This window comes from Gobio gobio (genome assembly GCF_949357685.1).
Source record: "Gobio gobio genome assembly, chromosome: 25".
Classification (NCBI taxonomy): domain Eukaryota; kingdom Metazoa; phylum Chordata; class Actinopteri; order Cypriniformes; family Gobionidae; genus Gobio; species Gobio gobio.
This window is the reverse complement of record NC_137121.1, coordinates 5,736,086-5,763,054: the sequence shown is the minus strand read 5'-3', so window position 1 is coordinate 5,763,054 and position 26,969 is coordinate 5,736,086. Positions and strand designations below refer to the sequence as shown.

The following is a 26,969-nucleotide window of genomic DNA, read 5'->3' as shown; positions in this document are numbered from 1 at the left end:
TTTCGTTTTCGCAACAAGGCACAGGAAATACCCAGAATCCCATAGTCTTTCCAAACACAATCTTCTGCTTTTTGATTTATAATTGTACTACTCTTTCTTGCTTTTTACATAAAAAAGGTCTATCAAATGAATTAACTGAGCGTGGCTATCAGTTGTGTGTGTGAGTGTGTGTGTGTGTGTGTGTGGCAAAGGTTTCTGGGAAGGAGTCTTTCTTGAATGCAGGCTGAGTTGTTTGTCTGGTCTGTGACTAATGGCTCGCTCTAAATGACTCTAATAAAGAGTCACGAGGGCAAAGGATGAGTTGAGGAAGAAAGAACAGGATTGAGTGAGACAACAGGAGGACATTTTTCCATCTGGTTGTGGTTTGTTTACTGGAAAACCTTTGGAATTCAAAGCAGGACTACATTTTTAATAGTTCTTTCTCACCTGTAGATTAAGTTTAGGAGTTTTTTTTAGCATGTTGCTATATGGTTGCTAGGCTGTTGCTTTGGGGTTGCTATGGTGTTTTGAATGGTTGCTAGGGCGTTGCTATGGGAATGCTAACGTGTTGCTAGTTGGATCATTGTTAGGGGTGTTGCTAAGTGGTTGCTATAGGGTGTTCTAGAGGGTTGATAGTGTGTCGCTATGGGGATTTCTAGTTTGTTGCTAGGGTGTTCTAGGTGATTGGTAGGATGTTGCTAGGTGGTCTGATTGATTTTTAGGGGTGTTGCTAGGGTGTTCTGGAGGGTTTCTAGGGGTGTTGCTAATGTGTCCCGAGGTACTATGGTGTGCTAGGTGTTCTATGTGATTGGTAGGATGTTGCTAGGTGGTCTGATTGATTGTTAGGGGTGTTGCTAGGGTGTTCTGGAGGGTTTCTAGGGGTGTTGCTATAGGGTTGCTAATGTGTCCCTAGGTAATAGGGTGTGCTAGGTGTTCTGTGTGATTGGTAGGATGTTGCTAGGTGGTCTGATTGATTGTTAGGGGTGTTGCTAGGGTGTTCTGAAGGGTTTCTAGGGGTGTTTTCTATAAGGTTGCTAATGTGTCCCTAGGTACTAGGGTGTGCTAGGTGTTCTGTGTGATTGGTAGGATGTTGCTAGGTGGTCTGAATGATTGTTAGGGTTGTTGCTAGGTGGTTGCAAGGGTGTTCTGGATGGTTGCTAGGTGGATGCTAGGGTCTGTTAGGTGTTCTAAGTGATTGTTAGGTTTGTTGCTAGGGTGTGCTGGAGAGTTGATGGGGGTGTTGCAATGGGGTTGCTAGTGTGTTTCTCGGTAGATGCTAGGGTGTGCTTGGTGTTCTAGGTGATTACTAGGATGTTGCTAGTTGATTGCTAGGTGGTCTAAATGATTGTAAGGGGTGTTTCTTGGTGGTTGCTGGGGTGTTCTGGAGGGTTGCTAGGGTGTGCTAGGTGTACTAGGTGATATGATGTTGCCAATTGATTGCTAGGTGGTCTGAATGATTGTAGGGGTTTTGCTAAGGGGGTTGCTAGGGTGTTGTGGAGGATTGCTACTTGCTAGTGTTGCTAGGTGGATGCAAGGGTGTGCTTGGTGTTCTAGGTGATTGCTAGGATGTTTCTAGGTGGTCTGAATGATTGTTAGAGTGTTGCTATGTGGTTGCTAGGGTGTTGTGGAGGATTGCTACTTGCTAGTGTGTTGCTAGGCGGATGCTTGGGTGTGCTTGGTGTTCTAGGTGATTGCTAGGATTTTGCTAGATGGTCTGAATGATTATTAAGGGTGTTGCTATGTGGTTACTAGGGTGTTCTGGAGGGTTGCTAAGGATCTTGCTAGGTGGTTGCTAGTGTATTGCTAGGATGCTGCTAGATGGTCTGAATGATTGTTGTGGGTGTCGCTATTTGATTGCTAGGTGGTCTGAATGATTATTAAAGATGTTGCTAAGGGTGTTGCTAGGTGGTTGCTAGGGTGTTCTGGAGGGTTGCTAAGGGTGTTGCTAGGTGGTTGCTAATGTATTGCAAGGATGCTGCTAGAAGGTCTGAATGATTGTTGTGGGTGTCGCTATTTGATTGCTTGGTGGTCTGAATGATTATTAAGGATGTTGCTAAGGGTGTTGCTAGGTGGTTGCTAGTGTGTTCTGGGGGGTTGCTAAGGGTGTTGCTAGGTGGTTGCTAATGTATTGCAAGGATGCTGCTAGAAGGTCTGAATGATTGTTGTGGGTGTCGCTATTTGATTGCTTGGTGGTCTGAATGATTATTAAGGATGTTGCTAAGGGTGTTGCTTGGTGGTTGCTAGGGTGTTCTGGAGGGTTGCTAAGGGTGTTGCTAGGTGGTTGCTAGTGTAGTGCTAGGATGCTGCTAGAAGGTCTGAATGATTGTTGTGGGTGTCGCTATTTGATTGCTAGGTGGTCTGAATGATTATTAAGGATGTTGCTAGGTGGTTGCTAGGGTGTTCTGGAGGGTTGCTAAGGGTGTTGCTAGGATGCTGCTAGATGGTCTGAATGATTGTTATGGGTGTCGCTATTTGGTAGTGTGTTCTGTGTTGTATAAATTGTCAAAAAAACATCCAAAAGCATCCACCTTCAAATCTCAGTGATCTTACTTAGTCCCTTACTCGGTGTAAGTATTTTTTTCACCTGAGTCTGATCACTCAGTAAAGTAATAGCACACTTCTCCTCAACAAGATGCATGATTTTAGGAATAATTCATGTCTGGAGCACAAACTCTGCAAGATGAGTTTAATACGTTTGTTCATATCTCTAACCATAAGAATGAGCTTGACTTAGTGTGTGTTAGTGCAAATATGACCGTCTTTGTGTGGGATCAGACATCTGTCTCTATTGTACTGCGTTTGCTGAAGCGTCATACACATGTAAATGCATCCTGTGACAGACCAGATGCTCCATGTTTTTCTGGTTTACAGTGCAACATTTGGGAAGTTTTCCTTCCTTACTGCCATTCCGACCCAAGCTCTTGCTGTCTCCACGGCAACAGCTGCAGAATGTGCCCTGTAGTGCGTGTGAGGGAATTCTGGCTGCTCAGGATCCCGTGAGCTCCGGGGCTTTTGTGCTGTAGTGGAAGGGAACGGACCACAGATGCTGTGATTACTGACCTCCACCCCTTCTCCTCTGTAACCCTCCTTCTTTTATAACTCTTTGAGTTTCCAGCCCCCACTCCTTAAGGAGCCGTGCCTGCAAGCTGTCGTTCCGATGTCAAGGTTCAGTGGTTTTTGTAGGACTGGGACAGAGCAAACCTCAAGGTTCAATGGTGTCATCGTTTGCTCATCCTCATGTCATTTTTAAGAATACACTGACCACAGTCAGTCAAGCTCCTAAAACGACAAAAGTTGTCCGTAAGTCTTCAATCATACGCTAACTTTGTGTGTGGAACAGATTCAAAAATGTAAGTCATTATCCATCTGAGCTGGATGTATGGTTAAACTTGCCTTGTCGAAATGCCATGTGACGCGTCACCACACACAACACCCAATGCCTTTGGACATCATTGACATCAAGCCAGACACGTCATGCATCACATTTAAATGCAAGTTAGATATGCAAAGTTAAAGGATTAGTTCACTTTTAAATAAACTTTTGCTGATAATTTCCTCACCCCCATGTCATCCAAGATGTCCATGTCTTTCTTTGTTCAGTCGAAAAGAAATGAAGGTTTTTTTTATTAAAAACTTTCCAGGATTTTTCTCGTTATAATGGACTTCAATGGGCTCCAAACGGTTCAAGGTCCAAATGACAGTTTCAGTGCAGCTTCAAAGGGCTTTAAACGACACCAGATGATGAATAAGGGTCTTATCTAGCCAAACCATCAGTTTCTGTGAGAAACCCAGTAGTATTTATGCTATTATTTTACCTTTTATCAGACGAACGTGATCGTCTCTGAGCTCCGCCATAACTTCCGCTTAGTGAGGTCAAAATACGAGTGTGGCCATAGATGTATACGTAGATGCATCATTAGCACCTGCGCGGATCAGTAGAATGAGGCATCTATGATCGATATATCTATGACCACGCTCGTATTTTGACCTCACTTAGCGGAAGTTATGGTGGAGCTCAGAGATGATCATGTTCGTCTGATAAGAGGTAAAATAATAGCATAAATACTGCTCGGTTTCTCACAGAAACTGATCGTTTCACTAGATAAGACCCTTATTCATCATCTGGTATCGTCTAAAGCCCTTTGAAGCTGCACTGAAACTGTTATTTGGACCTTGAACCGTTTGGAGCCCATTGAAGTCCATTATATGGAGAAAAACCCTGGACTGTTTTCATCAAAAACCTTAATTTCTTTTCGACTGCATAAAGAAAGACATGGACATCTTGGATGACATAGGGGTGAGTAAATTATCAGCAAAAGTTTATTTAAAAGTGAACTAATCCTTAAGTCTGTTTCTCACTGAAAGCTAGGATATGAAGACTTGACTTGGAAATATAGTTCTGTCATGACAACTCTCTGAGTGTTTGGCATGGTAATGGACATGACAATGTTGACATGTTTGGTCTTGGTGGAATAGATCTGGGCGGTATTCCAGAAAGCAAGGCTAACTTACCGTCACATATACCTTGAACTCTCAGTTGATTAACCCAAACCTTGCTTACTCGAGGTATGCTGGTTCCAAAAACGAGTCCAGGAGTACGTACTCAGAGTATGTTCCCGGTTAACACACAAGACATTCTCAACAGAGCGCAGAATCCATGATTCACAGTGGAAACAGATGCTAAGAAAAAGCGCACCATGCTACTTCCTTCTTCTTTTGTTTAATGGCGAGTTACATAACCTTCTTAGTGCACATCGCCACCTATTTGGTGGTTGTGCAATAATTTTTTCAATATCTTTGTTTAATAACTAATCTTTATTCACTAAGCACAAGGATGATATTGTTTGTTTGATGCTAATTAATTTAATTCAGATCCATTTGTGCAATGCCAATACAATAAATATTAAATATATTTGAATTTAATTGACATTTAAACAGATTTTTTTTTTTTATTCTAATTCTTTAGAATTAATATATAATATTGTATATTATATAACTGAAACAAATTTGGTTATATAACTATATTAATTATATAAAACACATCTGAATACCTCTTAAGCAAACTAACCCTGGATCATGAGCTGCTCCGGAGCAGGTTATGTTCAGAGAGTCAGTTGCCATGGTTACTTACATATCCTGAAAGTTACCTCCGTTTTTGGAACCGAAAGTTGAGGTTATCCGCTAACTTACTCTTAAACATACCCGGGAATGTCACATAACCTGCTTTCTGGAATACCCCCCTGTTAGTTATTGCTGCTGTTGCTGTTGCTTTTACTGTTATTGTTGTTGCTGCTGCTGTGGTTAGTTATTGCTGCTGCTGTTACTGTTATTGCTGCTGTTGCTGCTGCTGTTACTGTTATTGTTGTTGCTGCTGCTGTGGTTAGTTATTGCTGCTGCTGTTACTGTTATTGCTGCTGTTGCTGCTGCTGTTACTGTTATTGTTGTTGCTGCTGCTGTGGTTAGTTATTGCTTCTGCTGCTGCTGTTACGATACAGATCCACTTTCGCGGCACGACTGAAGCGTGGTGTTGTGACGCTTCCCCTCATGTGTATGTTGATGGGCGTTCCCATGGGCGTCGGAAGCAAAAAAAATGTGGGTGGGTCCTCAGAAATGTTTTACTGGAGTAGATGCCAATTACATTAAGTACAAATATACCGCTTTACTTGGTAAACGTATCAGAAAGACAAAATTACGTAAATCGCCACTACCTTTAGAGTGACAGTAGTGTAGGGGTAAGACGCACGGCATCTAGTTTTGACACAAATCGACCCGCGGTTCGAGTCCGGCTTTCGCCGATATCAATCTTCTCCGTTTTCCCATCACATATCAAATCGGAAAGGCATTTATTTTCAATACAAATTAAGAAAATATTCGAAAAGTGTAAATAAAGCGTCTAATATGTGTTTAATAATACGTGTTTATCGATTAGGGGTAGGTAAACAGACATGTGCTGAATGTTAGAGACAATAAAAGTGAGTGGGTCCAATATCATTGATCGTAAAAAGTTGGTGGGTCTTGTCCCACCCACATACAATGGTTCCGACGCCCATGGGCGTTCCTCAAGTTTACCGCTATGGGCGTGCGCTTGAGTCAGCGGGGAATGAAAAACAAAGGACCAGCGAGAGACTTCCCTCAGTCACCATGTGCTCTACTTCTATTGGATAGTCGGGTTGCGTTCAACAGATTAATTTGCATAAAGATGGGCTTCGGCCAGCTTAATGCAGCGCTGCCTTCCCGGAATGCTTTGCCGGCGTGTTAAAGTCGCTTGACGTCACCCATAGGAATTAAGTGGATTGCGGCGCGACAAGTTGCGCACGGACAAATGGATCCATAACCATAGTTATTGCTGCTGCTGTGGTTATTGCTTCTGCTGCGGTTGTTGTTGTTGCTGCTGTTATTGCTGCTGCTGTGGTTAGTTATTGCTGTTGTTGTTGTTATTGCTGCTGCTGTTGTTGCTGTTAGTTGCTGCTGTTAGTTATTGCTTCTGCTGCTGTTGTTGTTGTTATTGCTGCTGTTGTTATTGCTGCTGCTGCTGTTGTTATTGCTGCTGTTGTTATTGCTGCTGTTGTTATTGCTGCTGCTGCAGTTAGTTATTGCTGCTGTTGTTATTGCTGCTGCTGCTGCAGTTAGTTATTGCTGCTGTTGTTATTGCTGCTGCTGCAGTTAGTTATTGCTGCTGTTGTTATTGCTGCTGCAGTTAGTTATTGCTGCTGTTGTTATTGCTGCTGCAGTTAGTTATTGCTACTGTTGTTATTGCTGCTGCAGCAGTTAGTTATTGCTGTTGCTGTTATTGCTGCTGCTGTTAGTTGCTGCTGCTGCAGTTAGTTATTGCTGTTGTTTTTATTGCTTCTGCTGCAGTTAGTTATTGCTGTTGCTGTTATTGCTGCTGCTGTTAGTTGCTGCTGCTGCAGTTAGTTATTGCTATTGCTGTTATTGCTGCTGCTGTTAGTTGCTGCTGCTGCAGTTAGTTATTGCTGCTGCAGTTAGTTATTGCTGATGTTGTTATTGCTGCTGCTGCAGTTAGTTATTGCTGCTGTTGCAGTTAGTTATTGCTGCTGCAGTTAGTTATTGCTGTTGTTGTTAGTTATTGCTGTTGTTTTTATTGCTTCTGCTGCAGTTAGTTATTGCTGTTGCTGTTATTGCTGTTGCTGTTATTGCTGCTGCTGTTAGTTGCTGCTGCTGCAGTTAGTTATTGCTGCTGCTGCTGTTGTTATTGCTGCTGCTGCTGTTGTTATTGCTGCTGTTGTTATTGCTGCTGCTGCAGTTAGTTATTGCTGCTGTTGTTATTGCTGCTGCTGCTGTTGTTATTGCTGCTGTTGTTATTGCTGCTGCTGCAGTTAGTTATTGCTGCTGTTGTTATTGCTGCTGCTGCTGCAGTTAGTTATTGCTGCTGTTGTTATTGCTGCTGCAGTTAGTTATTGCTACTGTTGTTATTGCTGCTGCTGCAGTTAGTTATTGCTGTTGCTGTTATTGCTGCTGCTGTTAGTTGCTGCTGCTGCAGTTAGTTATTGCTGTTGTTTTTATTGCTTCTGCTGCAGTTAGTTATTGCTGTTGCTGTTATTGCTGCTGCTGTTAGTTGCTGCTGCTGCAGTTAGTTATTGCTGTTGCTGTTATTGCTGCTGCTGTTAGTTGCTGCTGCTGCAGTTAGTTATTGCTGCTGCAGTTAGTTATTGCTGATGTTGTTATTGCTGCTGCTGCTGCAGTTAGTTATTGCTGCTGCAGTTAGTTATTGCTGTTGTTGTTATTGCTGCTGCTGCAGTTAGTTATTGCTGCTGCAGTTAGTTATTACTGTTGTTGTTGCTGTTAGTTGCTGCTGCTGCTGTTAGTTATTGCTTCTGCTGCTGTTGTTGTTGTTGCTGTTGTTATTGCTGCTGCTGTTGCTGTTAGTTGCTGCTGCTGCAGTTAGTTATTGCTGTTGTTGTTATTGCTGTTGTTGTTATTGCTGCTGTTGTTGTTGCTGTTAGTTGCTTCTGCTGCTGTTAGTTATTGCTGTTGTTGTTATTGTTATTGCTGTTGCTGTTACTATGATTGCTGTTACTGTTATTGCTGCTGCTGCTGTTACGATACAGATCCACTTTCGCGGCACGACTAAAGCGTGGTGTTGTGACGCTTCCCCTCATGTGTATGTTGATGGACGTTCCTCAAGTTTACCGCTATGGGCGTGCGCTTGAGCCAGCGGGGAATGAAAAACAAAGGACCAGCGAGAGACTTCCCTCAGTCACCATGTGCTCTACTTCTATTGGATAGTTGCGTCGCATTCAACAGATTAATTTGCATAAAGTTGAGCTTCGGCCAGCTTTTTTGACACACGGCATTTGTTCAAATGCAGCTCCGCCTTCCCGGAATGCTTTGTGGGTGTGTTAAAGTCGCATGACGTCACCCATAGGAATAAAGGGGAGTGCGGCGCGACAGGAGTGTTGCACGGACAAGTGGATCAGCACCTTTACTGTTATTGCTGCTGCTGCTGTTGCTGCTGCTGTTGTTGTTACTGTTATTGCTGCTGCTGCTGCTGCTGCTGCTGCTGCTGTTGTTGTTACTGTTATTGCTGCTGCTGTTATTGTTGCTGTTACTGCTGCTGCTGCTGTTGTTACTGTTATTGCTGCTGCTGCTGTTGTTGTTACTGTTATTGCTGCTGTTGTTGTTACTGTTATTGTTGCTGCTGCTGCTGCTGTTGTTGTTACTGTTATTGCTGCTGCTGTTGTTGCTGTTGTTGTTGCGGTTGTTATTGCTGCTGCTGCTGTTGTTGTTGCTGTTGTTGTTGCGGTTGTTATTGCTGCTGCTGTTGTTGTTGTTGCTGCTGCTGTTATTGTTGCTGTTACTGCTGCAGCTGTTACTGTTATTGCTGCTGTTGTTGTTGTTGATGCTGTTATTCCAAGATCTATTCCAAGTACGTGACTTGCTACTGCCAATACATACACAACACGCTACTGTGAGCAAGACATGCTGCTTCTGTACATTATAGCATACATTAATTACCTGTAGCAGATCTATACAGGTGGAGCTGGGGAAGGTGAAGGGTTTCTGAAAGCGCGTTGCACGGCTAAGGAAAATGCTGACCAGTATTTGAATGTTGAGCAGCGAGCTCATTGGCTACTAATATAGCAGGAACTAATCAGCTGTACCCTAGAATGTGATTGCAAGCAGATTGAGTTAAGGACCAATCAGCCTGTGCCATCTAGTGTTTCATGACTTAATATTCAACAAAATTATTGATCTGACTTTACTGACACTGTTATATGAGAATTGCGTCATTTTTTTGTGGATTGCTTATTAGATGAAATGAACAAATTTAATAATTGATAATCTTTACAACGGATCACTGAATCATCATGCATTACTTTCCTGTTATCACGGTAAAGCTGCTTTGAAAAAAATCAGCATTGTATAAAGCGCTATATAAATAAAGGTGACTTGACTTGACAGAACTTTGTATTGCACAAGTTGAGTGGACTACTTTTATTGTGATTTTAGAGCTTAAAGGGTTAGTTCACCCAAAGATGAAAATTCTGTCATTAATTACTCACCCTCATGTCGTTGGACACCCGTAAGACCTCCGTTCATATTCGGAACACAAATTAAGATATTTTAGTTGAAAGCTGATGGCTGAGAAAGGCTTCAGATAGGCCTCCATTGGCATTCAGTACATTTACACTTCCAAGATCCATGAAAGGCACTTAAAACGTTGTTACAAAGTCTATCTCACCACAGTGGCTCTACAATAATCTTACAATGCGACGACAATAGTTTTTGTGCGCAAAAAAAAATCAAAATAACACCTTTATCCAACTTGTTCTTGTCTTCCGTGTGTGCCTCCACGACGCATGCGCGAGAATATGACATAGCGCCGGTGTTCGGGAATCCATGAAATACACACTTAAGCCCCATTTTGAGAACTACGCCGAGACCTAAAGCACGATCAATGTAGAATTCAACAGCTTAGATACGCGCGTCTTCCTCTGCTTGTAAACAAATCGCTTCTGGGTCATATGTCCGAACGCCGGATCTGCGTCATATTCTCGCGCATGCGTCGTGGAGACACACACGGAAGACAAGAACAAGTTGGATAAAGGTGTTATTTTGATTTTTTTTTGCGCACAAAAACTATTGTCGTCGCATCGTAAGATTATTGTAGAGCCACTGTGGTGAGATAGACTTTGTAACGACGTTTTAAGTGCCTTTCATGGATCTGGGAAGTGTCAATGTACTGAATGCCAATGGAGGCCTGTCTGAAGCCTTTCTCAGCCATCAGCTTTCAACTAAAATATCTTCATTTGTGTTCCGAATATGAACGGAGGACTTACGGGTGTCCAACAACATGAGGGTGAGTAATTAATGACAGAATTTTCATTTTTGGGTGAACTAACCCTTTAATAGTTGACCGTGGTCATGGTATGTTTTTATACAACATCCAAGTTCACATTCTGTTTATATCTCCTTGTGTTTTACAGAAGAAAGAAATTGGTTTGGAATTATATGAGGGTGAGTAAATAGTGAATTTTGGGGTGTACTAACCCTTTAACACTATTGAAAGGACAGTCATAAACCTGTATCGCTGTGGGTGGTAAAAAGACTGACTTTATTTCATCAATCAATCATTAGATCAATTGGCAGTCCTCAGTACTTTCAGAAAATGGGATGAACTTCAACACTTATCATCAAGGACAGATTAGGACGTAATTTGGGCAAAGACAAGGGAAGTGATGTGGAAGTGTCATGGAGTTAGTGAAGATGACAGGGAGGAAGGAACAAGAAGAAAATAAAAAGGAGAATGTGGGTGAGGCTGAGTAAAACAATCCATTCTTCCCCATCTGGAACGTGGGATGTTTCTTCTTCCTCTCCTAGCGTGGGTTGTTTGAAATACCCCTTTACCTTCTAAAACACTTTAATACGGCCTTCTTTTCTTCTCTCTCGCTCTTTTGCTGCCTGCACATTTCCAATCTGCAACCAATTACAGCTCTTAGGAACCAGCAAATCATCTAAGATGTGCAGCCTAAAGGCCTTTTCACATGACTCATGTCAACGTCCTCCAATTCATTGAACTCTTGGAGTGAAGAGTCAAGTTTTTTCTTGTCGCTGCATTTCTTGCTGGTCAAGCACTGTCATGCAACAGACTTTCAACTTTGCTCCCTGTTTGCTTATAAAAGGAAGGAGAAAGCTCTCCCGGTATCTGCTGTTGTTGACGTATAAAAGCCGGCGTGTCCAATCAGACGCTACAGTAGCTTAGAATCTAGTCAAATTAGGCAGTCGCCAACCTGGACAGGTTGTATAACATGCCTTCATTCTTGAAAACCGTGAACAAATTACAAGAAAATACAATCAAAAGGTGGTTTACGGCTCAGATATTGTATTGGATGGCATGTAAAATGTGGGTCCTAAAGGAAAACCAGGTGAGATATGCTTCAGTCGAGGGATAAATAATGAAACTATTGACTTGTAATTACTTGTAAGACTAGACTGGGTAAACCCAGCCTGATCTGCCGGCGATTTGGTTTCACACTTTTGCGGGAACCAATCACAGACTGGCTTCTCCACCTGGCACGCTATTGGCGGGTTTAACACAATGATGGATAGAGAAGTGATGGGTCGTTGCCCGTTTATCACGCATCTTGTGGTCTGATTGGTTGAAGGACTATACAATTGCATACAGAATCATTTGAATTATGCTCGTTTATCACGCCTCTTGTGGTCTGATTGGTTGAAGGACTATCCAATTGCATACAGAATCATTTGAATTATGCTCGTTTATCACGTTTCTTGTGGTCTGATTGGTTGAAGTACTATCCAATTGCGTACAGAGTCATTTAATTTATGCTCGTTTATCACGCATCTTGTGGTCTGATTAGTTGAAGGACTATCCAATTGCGTAGAGTCATTTGAATTATGCTCGTTTATCACGCCTCTTGTGGTCTGATTAGTTGAAGGACTATCCAATTGCGTAGAGTCATTTGAATTATGCTCGTTTATCACGCCTCTTGTGGTCTGATTAGTTGAAGGACTATCCAATTGCATACAGAATCATTTGAATTATGCTCGTTTATCACGCCTCTTGTGGTCTGATTAGTTGAAGGACTATCCAATTGCGTAGAGTCATTTGAATTATGCTCGTTTATCACGCCTCTTGTGGTCTGATTAGTTGAAGGACTATCCAATTGCATACAGAATCATTTGAATTATGCTCGTTTATCACGTTTCTTGTGGTCTGATTGGTTGAAGGACTATCCAATTGCATTCTGAGTCATTTGAATTATGCTCGTTTATCACGCCTCTTGTGGTCTGATTGGTTGAAGTACTATCCAATTGCGTACAGAGTCATTTGAATTATGCTCGTTTATCACGCCTCTTGTGGTCTGATTGGTTGAAGGACTATCCAATTGCGTAGTCATTTGAATTATGCTCGTTTATCACGCCTCTTGTGGTCTGATTAGTTGAAGGACTATCCAATTGCATACAGAATCATTTGAATTATGCTCGTTTATCACGCCTCTTGTGGTCTGATTAGTTGAAGGACTATCCAATTGCATACAGAATCATTTGAATTATGCTCGTTTATCACGTTTCTTGTGGTCTGATTGGTTGAAGGACTATCCAATTGCATTCTGAGTCATTTGAATTATGCTCGTTTATCACGCCTCTTGTGGTCTGATTGGTTGAAGGACTATCCAATTGCGTAGAGTCATTTGAATTATGCTCGTTTATCACGCCTCTTGTGGTCTGATTAGTTGAAGGACTATCCAATTGCATACAGAATCATTTGAATTATGCTCGTTTATCACGTTTCTTGTGGTCTGATTGGTTGAAGGACTATCCAATTGCGTAGAGTCATTTGAATTATGCTCGTTTATCACGCCTCTTGTGGTCTGATTAGTTGAAGGACTATCCAATTGCATACAGAATCATTTGAATTATGCTCGTTTATCACGTTTCTTGTGGTCTGATTAGTTGAAGGACTATCCAATTGCATACAGAATCATTTGAATTATGCTCGTTTATCACGCCTCTTGTGGTCTGATTGGTTGATGGACTATCCAATTGCGTAGAGTCATTTGAATTATGCTCGTTTATCACGCCTCTTGTGGTCTGATTAGTTGAAGGACTATCCAATTGCGTAGAGTCATTTGAATTATGCTTGTTTATCACGCCTCTTGTGGTCTGATTAGTTGAAGGACTATCCAATTGCATACAGAATCATTTGAATTATGCTCGTTTATCACGTTTCTTGTGGTCTGATTGGTTGATGGACTATCCAATTGCATTCTGAGTCATTTGAATTATGCTCGTTTATCACGCCTCTTGTGGTCTGATTGGTTGAAGGACTATCCAATTGCGTACAATCATTTAATTTATGCTCGTTTATCACGCATCTTGTGGTCTGATTGGTTGAAGGACTATCCAATTGCGTGCAGAGTCATTTGAATTATGCTCGTTTATCACGCCTCTTGTGGTCTGATTGGTTGAAGGACTATCCAATTGCGTACAGTCATTTAATTTATGCTCGTTTATCACGCATCTTGTGGTCTGATTGGTTGAAGGACTATCCAATTGCGTGCAGAGTCATTTGAATTATGCTCGTTTATCACGCCTCTTATGCAGTAGAAAATACATGGACTCCCCAGACCAATGTTCAATCTTAAATTGAGCTTGGTCTGGTGATAGCCAGACAATTGTAAGACCTCAATCCGATAAATTTGGTACACCAGACCTGCAGTGTTCTCTCTTAATTTGGAAGGTTATCATTAAGTCATTAGTTTTACATTCTGCCAAGTTCATGCTGTTTGCCTGAGCATCAAAGCTCTTTTTCCCTGTCAGAGGTGTTTTCAGGTAATGTGAGTTACAGTTTGTCATCCTGTGCAGGTGGAGACGCACCTGGCCGAGATTTCGCACAATGCTTTAGTTGTTACAGTCGCACTCAAACACACTGCCTGGTATGTACATGTGCAACCTTGATAGCTAATCCTGTATCAGCTTCTCACTTCAGAAGGATACCCTGCTTTTTGGGGGGGAAACATCTTGTTTGAGTCCTTAGAATATTGTTGAGTTGTGCACAGACTCTTGTTTGATTCACATGCAAAATTCTTATACTAGTTTTATTTGGTGTCATGCAGTAACCCTAAACCTACAGCCATAAACGTTGCAGCAGCAAATGTGAATCACAACGAGGTTTACCTTCGAGGCACGTCTAATTTCAGGACCTTGAAGAGGATAAGATGTTTGTGTTGGGAATGTTGCAGCGGAACATTAGCAAATTGTAACTGGAGGCAAAGTTGCGGGATAAAATTGGCAGAAGTGGTTTGGATAACTGATCTGAAACTAACCAACTTGGCTCTCAAAGAGCATTCTATAAAATGTGCACAAGAATATTATCGCCTGTTTTCCATGCCAGGGCACAATCCTACCCTGAAAATCATGGAAATATCTGTGCTCTAACACCCGGTGAGGCATTAAAGCTTATGTTTGCAGAGGAACATGCAGTTTCTGGATCTTGTATTACAAGGGAAAACCACTGAATTTCCAAAGACTTTTTTTTTTTGGAGTCACTTCTGTTTTTGTCCCTGTTTGTATCCTTAAACTTGGACATTTTTTTGGGAAGGATGGAGTGATGAGAGGTCATCTTGTGTACACGTATTAGGTCCGATCCGGATGAAACGATGCATTTTAATGCATTGAATGTTTTACTCTCCCAGAGCCGTGTCCTGAGGATGCAGAAGGATTTGAATCGTTACCCAGAATCCACTTGATATCCATAGCAGTGAAAGACAGCAGAAGTGTCCCATTTCTGGCTGATCTGAGTGCAGTTGTCTTGGTCTCATATAGGAATTACAATGCTGATCTTGGGTGTAGGTTGAGGTCCTCGATCAGCGCAACTCACGGTGGCCCCTATGCTCGCATACCGCGACTTTTTCTCCGCTCTTGGCTTGACTCGAAGCCAGATCTCCAGTTACACTTCCTGTTTTTCCTCACGCTTCTGTGGTTCCGCCTGACGATTCCCACCGGCCCTATGCGCCTCAGCGCAGACGGATTCCTACAATTCCCTGCGCTATTCCCATCGGAGCCCTGCGTGGCGAGAGCTTGGGAAAGTCCTCTTCCGGAGTCAACGATCCACCAAGCAACCGAGCCTCTTGTTTCTCTCTCCTCCTCTCCTCTCTTTTTCCCTTCTTTTTTTTTGCCCTCAGCTCGCTCTCAAAATCAACATTTCCAGAGTGAATGTAAACCAAACCGCCAGAGTGAAGGACCGAAAGTTTTCACGACCTTCAGTTACTTATGGAATCCAAGGAAACGCATACATTGGTTTTCCTCTTCGGATCAAAATCAGATGGGCTCCTTCATGATTTAAAGTATAGTTATTGATGTTTAATCTATTTTTTTGGAGAACCACTTTTGCTGATGTCTCCTGGTTTTGCCTTCGCTGGTTTTTAAAGTCTCAAACTGTTCTCAGACTTGCCAAGATTCGTAAATCTGTAACTTGAACGCATAGTATAACTCAAATCTTTTGGTCTTGGGAGAGTGTGTGTGTTCATATTGAGATCTCTGGCATTTGATTGCAGACTTCTTGGAAAATCTGACTACAGTTTGAGACTCTCCAATCTCCAGAGGAGACACATGCAAGATTACGGTTTAAGTTTTTCTCTGGAGAAACAGAAAAGTGAAAGTCTCAAGTAGAAACAATTGAGACATTAAAGAGATCTTTTCTTTCCTAGGGGAATATGATCAAACCGACTCTCTTAGATTCAGATTTGATTGCAGAATGTAATATCTGGGCAAATCTGAGCACATTGTGAAACATTGCTGAGATCTCTTTTAAAACCCCAGAGGAGACACATAAGAGATTACTGGGGTCTTGTAATTCCACATCCTGTTATCTCCCTTCCTGTGTGACTAACTGTCCGTGATGTCGCCCCTAGCTAACGCTTGCGTAAACAAGAAAATAAGACTTTGTCATGCCTTTTTCTCCCTTGAGGTCTCCTGGGCCTAAAGTGTCGCGCGGTTGGTCATGTGGTTCTGTCTGAAAACCATAATTACAACTTCTACAGTTTCACTGTGCTCATTTGACCCGAGCAAATGTAAACAGCCACCATCCTCCTCCATGTCCTGGAAGAGTATCATTAACAATAAGTTATTTGAACGTTATTGTAATGTTTTACAACCCAGACACCGCAACAACAGGGGAACATAGCTGCGATTGAAATGCACAACAATTCACAGTGAGATTTAGTTTCGGAAGGCACTGATAGGGGTGCACGAACACACATAAACGGATTGTTTGCCGTATCCTCTCCACTTCCTGTCTCATTCTGTGGCCGACCTAGAATGGTTCCTGTCTAAAGCTTGTCCTCTCCGACAGAGGATAACAATGGCAGAGCAGTAAATGTAGCATGTCATTTGAAGTTTGTAAAGAGAATTGCAATACTCAATGCGAGATGTAACTAATGCATGTACTATTAGCGGAAAGAAATGGCCGAAAACGATTCATATAAGCTATTTACATGTGCCTCAAAAGATAAAATGCTGTCAAGGATGACACCCAGACAGGGAAGGAGAGATAACAGAATTGTCAATAGTCAATGTAAAACTTCTTGTGTTCTTCTCACTGTTAACCTTATGAAAATTACATGGAAACCATGAAGACATATAGAGCTGGGCATGGGTGTCAGAAGCAGTGTTAATTTTGACAGCAAAGTCAAGTCACCTTTATTTCTATAGCGTTTTTCACAACACGGATGCTTCAGAGCAGCTTTACAGTGATGATAGGAAATACATTTTGTTTTAGATGAAAAGCTAAAGTAAGTTTTTGATTGATTAATTTCTGTTGTAAACTGATTTCAAAATAAATAAATAAATAAAATATATTGCACAAAATGAAAACTAATGTAAATATAATAATAATAATAATAATAATAATAAGTGTGAATCAAAAAATTAAAAGCGCATTTAAAAAAAACAACATGATTCTCTCTTAAATGTCTTAGTGTGTAAAAACTGATTTCAAAATAAATAAAATATATTGCACAAAATGAAAACAATAATCTAAATATTATTATTATAAGTGTGAATCAAAAAATTGAAAGCGCAATAACAAGCATGATTTCATCTCTTAAATGTCTTAGTGTGTGTTTTGGTCACAATTGAGGCTTTTTAAAATCTAATTTCAGCTTTTTATCTCATAATTAGGATGATTTAAGTTATAATTTTGACTTGAAATCCAAAAAATTTTAATTTATAAAGTCCTAATTTCAACTGTTCATCTCACAATGACTTGGCATGTCCTATTTTTTACTTTTTATCTAATAATAAGAACATTTAAAATCATATTTTTTACTTTTTATCTAATAATGAGGACATTTAAAATCATATTTTCAACATTTTATCTTACAATTATGACTTAGCATGTCGTCTTTTCGACTGTGTATCTCACTATGACATTTAAAATCATATTTTCAACATTTTATCTTACAATTATGACTTAGCATGTCGTATTTTTCGACGGTTTATCTCACTATTATGACTTTTAAAATAATATTTTTGTCTTTTGATCTAACAATAAGAACATTTAAAATCATATTTCTGACTTTTTATCTAATAATGAAGACGTTTAAAATCGTATTTTTAACATTTTATCTCTTAATTATGACTTTATGATAATTTAAATGAGCTGATCAGTAATATAGTTGAATATTTAGTGTCCCCAACTGAGCAAGCCAAAGGCGACGGAAAGGAAACTCCCTGGCAAACTCCCATCAGGTGACATAATGGAGATTTTTTTTAAAGTGAGTGGGTCCAATATCATTGGTGGGTGGGTCATGTCCCACCCACATAAAATGCTTCCGACGCCCATTGAGCTGGGTGTCATCAGCATAACAATGAAAGTTTATACCGAATTTGCGGAAAATTTGTCCTAAAGCCAAAATAGATAATTAATAAACAGAAGCTGGCCCAAAACCGAGCCCTGAGGCACGCCACTGGTAATCTAAGATATCCGTGATTTGAATTTTTTTATTTTAACTAACTGAGTCCAACCTGATCTAAAATAATCAAGAGAAATACCAGTGATTCCAATGGAAATCAACCGCTCCAATAAAATACTATGTGAAATGCTGTCAAAAGCTTCGCTTTAAGCTTCATATATGTAGCCAAACGCAGAAGGTCTATCGTTCCATTAGGTCTCCTCACATCGCCTGACACACTTTACACATCGTTCCACTCATATAACGCAGTTATGTACACTAAACGTGACGAATCTACATTCTTTAGCTGGATCCAAGGAAATCTGCCAAGTTAAATAACTGCGCACACACACAACTTGTACACTTATACTTGTGTCAACCTCCCATTAGCTTCTGTTGTTGTTTCTGTAGTTTAAATTTAACACATTTGACCATATTTAAAGACCCCAGGAAATGGCTTGACAAGCAGTTTTCTATGCTTGTTGATACATTTCCTTTTTAAAACAGGATTTTTAAGCCAGAAACAGCCCCCGCTGCCCAAACCAATGCAGGAAAGTTGGCTGATTCCACTTGAGTCTGATGAGAATAGTTCCTTTTTCACTTTCTTGCATCCTCAATTAGCAAGTATCCGAGTTATTTGACGGATTTGCTGACTGCGTTCCTATTTTGTGTCAGCAGAATCTAAACCTACAAACAGGAAAGATGGAGAACGAATAGTAAATGTGATTGCGATTTGGCTCCGGACTCTCAATATCAGTGACGGCCAAGCTCTCTCTGTGGAAATCACACATCTATCTCTCTGTTTTTGGAGAAGTGCAGAGAGCATGATGTCATCGGTTTGAGGGCCCTCAGGGCCATAGCCGAGTGAAGGCTTTATGAGAACCAGCTGTGAGGAGGAGGAGGAGGAGGAGAAACAGAGCTAAAGCTGGCTCTCCTCGACATCTCGGTCACTTGTTCAGCAGAGATACGTGACACATCTCGGACTGAAAAACATCCCATTAGGACAGGTTTCATCACTGCGCCACATTCAAAACACAAGACGATTCAATTCTGTCATCACGTATTCATTCACCCTCATGTTCTTCCAAATTACTTACAAACGCATACATGGGTTGAGTCACTTTTTTGCATGCAGTTACAAGACTGAATGAAGTCATTTATTAGTCTTGTTTAGCTTTTTAAATCACCATCCACATCTCCTTTGGTGTTCATCTGAAGTAAATCTGAGTAAATGAGCGCTCTCTCTGTTTTTGAGCACTAAGACCTGCGTTTGTAAGTGGATGAACATGGCCTGTAATGCGAGATTCTGGAACGTTCCCGATGATATCATGCGGATTTGACCTGCCCTTTGTGAATCTGACCCTTTGTTTGCATGTGTGTGTTCGTGTCCCTTATGAAACCCTCCTACAATCCGGCTCTGCAGGGTTTGGCTTGTGAGAGAGAATGACAGAGAAAAAATGAAAAGATTTATAGCTAAACGCAGATGGGCTATCATTTCCATTAGGGCTCCTCACATCCTTCCACTCATATAACGCAGTTATGTACACTAAACGTGACGAATCTACATACTTTTGCTGGATCCAAGGACATTTGCCAAGTTAAATAACTGCGCACACACACAACTTGTACACTTATACTTGTGTCAACCTCCCATTAGCTTCTGTTGTTCTTCATTTAAACTAAAATGTAGCGTTTGCAACCAAACAACACTCAAAAAATTATTTTATGATGCTGTTTACTTTATTTTAGCAATTCATCTTGATTTAACACAATTATATCAGGTTTCTGGTTCAAATGTAATTGATTCATGTTAAACTGACTTAAAACCGTTACTCTTTGACATAACTTGAAGTTTTCATTTTGAAACAACATCAATCAAACAAGACTTTCACTTCCCATCATGCTTTGCAAAGGGGCTGAATTCGGAGAGTAAATGTTTAAATAAAGTGCTTCACTGAAAAAAATGATTCGTTAAATTTACTTTAAAAAAAAAATGTATCGTAAGTGGTCGCAATCAATTTATTTTATCTCAATTTAAACAAAAACACATGCAATTCCCATAAAACCAATTCATTTTTTAAAATTAAAATCAAAAAACTACATTTAAATTATTTAAACGAGCACAAATTAATTATGCTTAATTTAATCGGGCCATAATCTTTTTTTTTTCAGTGTAGTTGATGCATTTTTAACAACACTGAAAAAAATTGGCCTGATTAAATTAAGCAAAATTAATTTGTGCTCGTTTAAATAATTTAAATTTAGTTTTTTGATTTTAATTTTAAAAAATGTATTGGTTTTATGGGAATTGCATGTGTTTTTGTTTAAATTGAGATAAAATAAATTGATTGCGCCCACTTACGATAAAAAAATGTAGTAAATTCAACAAATCATTTTTTTCAGTGAAGATGAGAAAATGGAGAGACTTTTTAATACTTAATGTTTTGTTGGTATTTAAAAGTTTTTGTTATGTTAGTGTTTTTGGAGTTTACCATTGTGGTGAAGTGTAGAGCATGTGCTTGGGGTGAGGACCTGCTAATAACTATTAAAGTTGTTTTAATAATAAAAAACAACTACTTTGGGCATGTCATGGATGTAACAAAACCATCTTCTGGCTAGCCAATAAGACCTTAAAAAATAGTATTTCAATAAATAAAAATAATTACTTAAACTGGATTACTTGTTTTGGTATGTTTTTTATATTCATTTTAGAATAATTAAATTGAGTAGTTTTGGACAAAATTAAGAATGTTAACCTGATTTAACTAAATGGCATTGAATTAACCTTACGTAAAAAAATTAAGTTTACTGAAATAAACAATTTTAATTAAATTCAACATAACCCAATTACGTGGAACCTGTTGACAAAAAAAATGAAGTAAAACCATTTTTTTGAGTGAAAGCATTTCTTTTTTTACAATTAACAAATTTGACAGGGTTGCCTTTTGCAGTACTTACAATATGCATCATCATTTTGACAATTTTGTTTTGTATTATTTACATTTTTATTGAATAATTTAGTCCAAATTAATAACAATAATAGCAACAATATATATAAATTAATTAAATACGATTTTATTTAAATTGTTTATATATAATACACACCGATCAAGTATAACATTATGACCTGATATTGTGTTAGTCCCCCTTTTGCTGACCCGTCGAGGCATGACCTTCACTAGACCCCTGAAGCTGTGCTGTGGTGTCTGGCACCAAAATGTTAGCAGCAGATCCTTTAAGTCCTGTAAGTTGTGAGGTGGAGCCTCCGTGGATCGAACTCGTTTGTTCCGCACATCCCACAGACGCTCGATTGGATTGAGATCTGGGGAATTTGGAGGACGAGTCAACGCCTCAAACTCATTGTTGTGCTCCTCAAACCATTCCTGAAGACACTTTTTGGCACTTTGAGATTTTAATCAGGATATTATTTGTGTGTTTGTAAAGGTCTTAGTTGGTTTAAAAGTTCATAAGTATAACAAAACAAGCATGCAAACCATCTGTAACTGACATGTTTACTCTGCTGCCGTTATCACACACACTAAAAGCTTTACTGCTCTGCCGGAAAAAAAAAAACCTTTCCTGCACTCTTTAACTTAATAAGCACGGATTATGTCCTCTCTTCCCTCAGTATCTGCCCTGTGTGTCTCTGGAATGAGAAAGATCTGCTGTTAGTCGCTTACATAACATTACTGATGCATTCACTGTCCTTCACTCGTGTGATCTTGTACTAATCGAAGCATATTAAATATCTGACAGAACTGCAAGGCCCTCGAAAGTTTCTCCTGAGAGTATCTCACGTCTCCTCTAGGGCTTCGGAAGAGATCTCAGTGATGCTCAAACATTGCTATCCACATTCGTTTTACAGTCAAGTCAAATTGAACGCTTTTCACAGCTTTGCAAATAATTGTAGGAAATGGAGAAGAAACACCTGAGACGATTGCTGATACTTCAGAGAAACATTACGGGAAGCTCCATTAAATCTCCTGAACTATATGAAGAGCAATAAAACGGAGCTCCGGCGACTCGACGGATCTGTTTGTGAGCCAGGTTTGCTCCAATCCTCTTTCTGTTCTGAACAATGAGCGTGCTGTCATCCAATCAGCTGATGGGCCTCGGGTCAGGGGGCGGGACAAGCAAAGGTCCCTCAGGTCAGATGGAGTATTTTATTGGCTGGAACAGATGGCTCACTTTCTCCACATCATTGTGGAAGTCGCCTTATCTCACAGAGGTCACATTTAACAATAGTGAAGAGAACAAAGACCCTAAAATTAAGGTTGTAAACACGGCAACTGTCAGATTGATCTGAAGTGGTGTTAGTTTCTATTGCTGAACAAACCCCTAAGACGAAGTATTATTCTTTGGTCCCTTTTGTGTTACATACATGAAGGATTCTTCCAATCAGTTAGCTTGTTTTCTAAGCATGCATGCAGATGTTAAACGATTTATAAGTTATATTTACAACTGATATATTCCAACTGTACTTGACCTAGAATAGATCATTTCAGCTCAGCTACTCACGGCATGCTCAAACTTTGGCATTCCTTTTTCATTTCTCTCTCTCTCCCTCCTTTGCATTTTCAGAAAGAGAGAGAGAAGGGGGAACGCTGATGTTTCTCCGCAAACATGTGACTCAACACACACACACACACACACAGCTGAAAATCATTTAGGGCTGAAAGTCGACTGAGAGCTAGAGAGACGATAGAAAGAAGAAGAAAAAGACAGCAAACTAAAGAAAGATAGCCGTTTATAGCAGTATATTTTATGATTAAAAAAAGATTTTATTATTTTTGTTTGTTATTTTTTTGTATTTTATTTTAATTATTCATTTTAATATACAATTTAATTAAATTATTTTATCCTATGTGGGAAATGTAGGCATGTACCTTGGCAGTACGTTGTTTTACAGATAGAAGTCCCTAAGGTAGGATATCTCTCAGAGTACCATTGATTCATTTGATTATTTGTTTAATAAATAAATAAATAAATTAAATATTAAATATGATTTAATTGAAATTATTTATTTTTATATAATGTGTTTTAGTTTTATATTTTATTTTGTAATAATCCATTTTAAATAAAATGTATTTGATTATATTTATTTTATTTTGTAATAATTATCCATTTTAAATAAATGTATTATATTTTTATTTTATTATTTTTATTTTTTAATAATTATCCATTTTAAATATAATTTTTATTTTATTATTTCAATTTGTTTTTCAAATTTGTCAATTTTAATTTATGTATTTATTTTATTTAGATTTATTTTATGTATTTTCTTTATTTGTTTTATTTATTTTGTATATATATTTTTTATATATGTTTATTTATTTTCAAGCATTACAAACATAACCTAAAATTGAATGAGAAAAAAACAAAACAATAATAATAATTATTATTATTATGGGGGGACACCTTCAATAAATCAATCTAAAACGAAAATGAATGATTGTACGAACAAAATGCCTTCCATATTTATACTCAAATATACCACCCATATTTAAACCTCATTAAAAAAAAAACTCTACTAAGATATATTTAAACCCATATATATCAAGATTGGACCCCACCTTCTGTGAAACATGGCGTCTTTGCTATGAGAAGCACAGGTTAAGTAATCTAAAGATACATATTCAAGTATAACCCTGTGTCATAGTGCCATCGAAGGGGCGTAAGGAGATGATTATTGATTTTAGAGGGAGAGAACAGGATATAACCCATCCTACATTAATAAATGGTGAACAAGTACAATTAGTAACACACTATTGGCATAGTCTTGGACCATAAGCTTGAGTGGACTTATGTAGGTAAGAAGTTACAACAGAGGTTGTATTTCTTAAAGAAATGATTGTCTTTTAATGTCCATAGCAGACTGCTTTTGTTGTTTATGTGACTCCGCCCCGTCAGTCACATCAAGTGCAGTTTTCAGGCACACAGAGAGAAGCAGGAGCAGTTATCTGTGTTAATAGATGCCCAGAATCACTTTAGTAACTGCATGTTTTACACAGTTTATATACAGGTCAGTTAATCACCGTTCTTATAGCCTATACGCACTGCCGACGACACACACACACACACACAAGCCTTTCACTTTCGTGCTCATAAAGTTTGTCAAGTAAATGCGTTTAAAGGCGTGTCAGTTTCAACATTTAAACGCGCGCGCGTCCTCAACTGCGTCCTCACAAAGCTTTGTCATTTGTATGTTTTAAGCCCTGCCAGTTTGAACATTAAAGCGAGTTTCGACCATCAGATGTGTATTATGTTGAACTAATGCCTGATATATTGTGACAAACGAGCACTCAGACAGAAACTCGCACATCACGTGAAGATTGCGCGCAAAGCAGCGCAGAAACGCAGTGTCAACACTGTCCTGTGACTAAAGTAAAGTCACTAAAGTAGCTTAGAAACTCAACCGTTATAGCATATATTTTAATACCTTTGAAGTAGGCTAAGTACAAACCGCAGCTTCATAATGAATAGAGACGGTAATGAGTAATTCACACACAATCACTCTCTCATTAATGCATTCAAATAAATGTAATGTAGGCCTACTGTGTTAATGTATCTGTATCTGATGTACAAGCAGAAATCTGCCCCATAGACAATAACTGCTGAAAGTGAACCGTTTCCTTCAAGTGTTTTAAAATCACAAAGAAATGCACTTTTTCATTAGAAAAAAAAAATCCACCTTTAATAGTAGAAAATATTTACAGTAAAAACCTTATCAGGAAATTACTGAACCTTACGAGGCAAAAAAAAAGCAAAAAAAAAAAAAAAGCAAAATAATCGTTCATTAATCGTAATCGAGGTAAAATGTTCAATTAATCGAGGTTTTTATTTTTGGTCAAATCGTTACAGCCCTAGTCAGAAACAATGCTCAGGTAGGCAGTGGCATTTAAACGATGCCCAATTGGCACTAAGGGGCCTAAAGTGTGCCAAGAAAACATCCCCCACACCATTACACCACCACCACCAGCCTGCACAGTGGTAACAAGGCATGATGGATCCATGTTCTCATTCTGTTTACGCCAAATTCTGACTCTACCATCTGAATGTCTCAACAGAAATCGAGACTCATCAGACCAGGCAACATTTTTCCAGTCTTCAACTGTCCAATTTTGGTGAGCCCGTGCAAATTGTCGCCTCTTTTTCCTATTTGTAGTGGAGATGAGTGGTACCCGGTGGGGTCTTCTGCTGTTGTAGCCCATCCGCCTCAAGGTTGTGTGTGTTGTGGCTTCACAAATGCTTTGCTGCATACCTCGGTTGTACCGAGTGGTTATTTCAGTTAAAGTTGCTCTTCTATCAGCTTGAATCAGTCGGCCCATTCTCCTCTGACCTCGAGCATCAACAAGGCATTTTCTCCCACAGGACTGCCGCATACTGGATGTTTTTCCCTTTTCACACCATTCTTTGTAAACCCTAGAAATGGTTGTGCGTGAAAATCCCAGTAACTGAGCAGATTGTGAAATACTCAGACCGGCACCAACAACCATGCCACGCTCAAAATTGCTTAAATCTCCTTTCTTTCCCATTCTGACATTCAGTTTGGAGTTCAGGAGATTGTCTTGACCAGGACCACACCCCTAAATGCATTGAAGCAACTGCCATGTGATTGGTTGATTAGATAATTGCCTTAATGAGAAATTGAACAGGTGTTCCTAATAATCCTTTAGGTGAGTGTACAAAGAGAGGGTGATAAATAAAGCCAACATTATTGTGCTTGATAAGAGGCATCCCTTACATTATGCTTTTGAACTACTGCCATCCGGACGACGGTATTGTGTTCCCAGATTCGTGAAAAACAGGTCCAAACTATCTTTATTTTATATTTTTAAATTCATCTTCTAGTGTTGATTGATTATCTTATCTTAAATCCTAAATTAGACATTTTAAATGTCTGTGTGAGTATTGTGCATATGTACTTTCCCTACGGCGATAAATAAACGGACTAATTTATCCATTAACCAGTTCAAAAGAATACATTTTCTAGCACAGAAGGTTAGAAACTTGCAACGTGTCGTCTTATATTTGTCTGCGATAATGTCCTCATATATCCCAAGCAACATGTGCTTATTGTATTTACAATTTCTTTTTATTTGTCAGTTCTTCTGCAGTTTAGTACCAGAAGTTTTGGATGCTATGCATTAATTGCTCATCAAAACAAGAGGGCTCACCACACCAAAGTGTGAAACTCCACAGCACAACATTATTGCCCTTGGCCGACGCTCAGAAAAACAACCAATGATGCCAAGCAATACTCGCCCGCAGATGGATCAACACATTGAGTACCTCTGGAGAACCTGGTAGTCCCGAAATAGCACCGTTTGGTAACCTTTACGTCATCCGAGCTGGAGAGGAAGGTTTTTACGGCCGCCTCCAGTGGTGGCAGAATGCTGGGAATGTGGGTTAATCGTTGAGCTCTTGCACATGTGGAATGGCGAACGTGGAAACAGATGGGGTTCGTTTATGTTGCACCCCCGCTTGTGTCCCGTGGACATTGTCATACTTCCGTTTGGCAGAGAACAAAAAGAACAGACGCATACGTACACACTCGACAATCCTCTCCAAATGTGTTGGTTAAGTGGTAACACCTGTGGCAAGGGTTGGGATCGCTCGAAAACAGACCCGACTGCTTAGCAAGTTCTTTATAGGCTGGCTGATAATTACTGGCTCCTTTAAAACACAGCGCAAGGGGTCGTAGGTCACGTCAAGTTGTTTGGTCTCCCTTTTTGACCTCAGTATTATTGTACATGATTTCGAGGGGTCATTTTTGCTGCACGTTGAAGTTTCTCTGTTGGCCATTTGTTCAGATCACTAACCCTCATGGGCGGCAGTAATAGTGATGATTTCCTAAACGAAGCAAAATTGGGATGTTTGTTTCAGATCTGTTTGTGGCTATAGTAACAGCCTGGTGTAAACTCTCTGACTGTAGTCTTTTGTGTTTGGGTTGTGAGTCATTCAGCCATTCATCCACTCCTGCTGTCATCATGAGGATTCTGCTCTTTGATTAAACGGATGACTGTTGTAAATGTCCAATATTTCTTAACC

At 39.6% G+C, this 26,969-nt stretch overlaps 1 protein-coding gene across 3 annotated transcripts in view; it reads left to right on the top strand.

The window, feature by feature from the left end:
- Window positions 1–26,969, top strand: part of LOC307122212 (DENN domain-containing protein 2A) — a 71,545-nt gene that overhangs the window by 3,678 nt on the left and 40,898 nt on the right. The window contains exon 2 of one of the 3 annotated variants that reach the window (XM_079810192.1): window positions 24,986–25,042. The exons of 1 other annotated variant lie outside the window; for it this stretch is intronic. The gene's annotated coding sequence lies outside the window, so the exon portion shown is untranslated. Of the gene's footprint in view, window positions 1–22,705; window positions 22,843–24,985; window positions 25,043–26,969 lie in introns of those variants that run through there. One more of the 3 variants, XM_079810191.1, reaches the window with a different exon arrangement.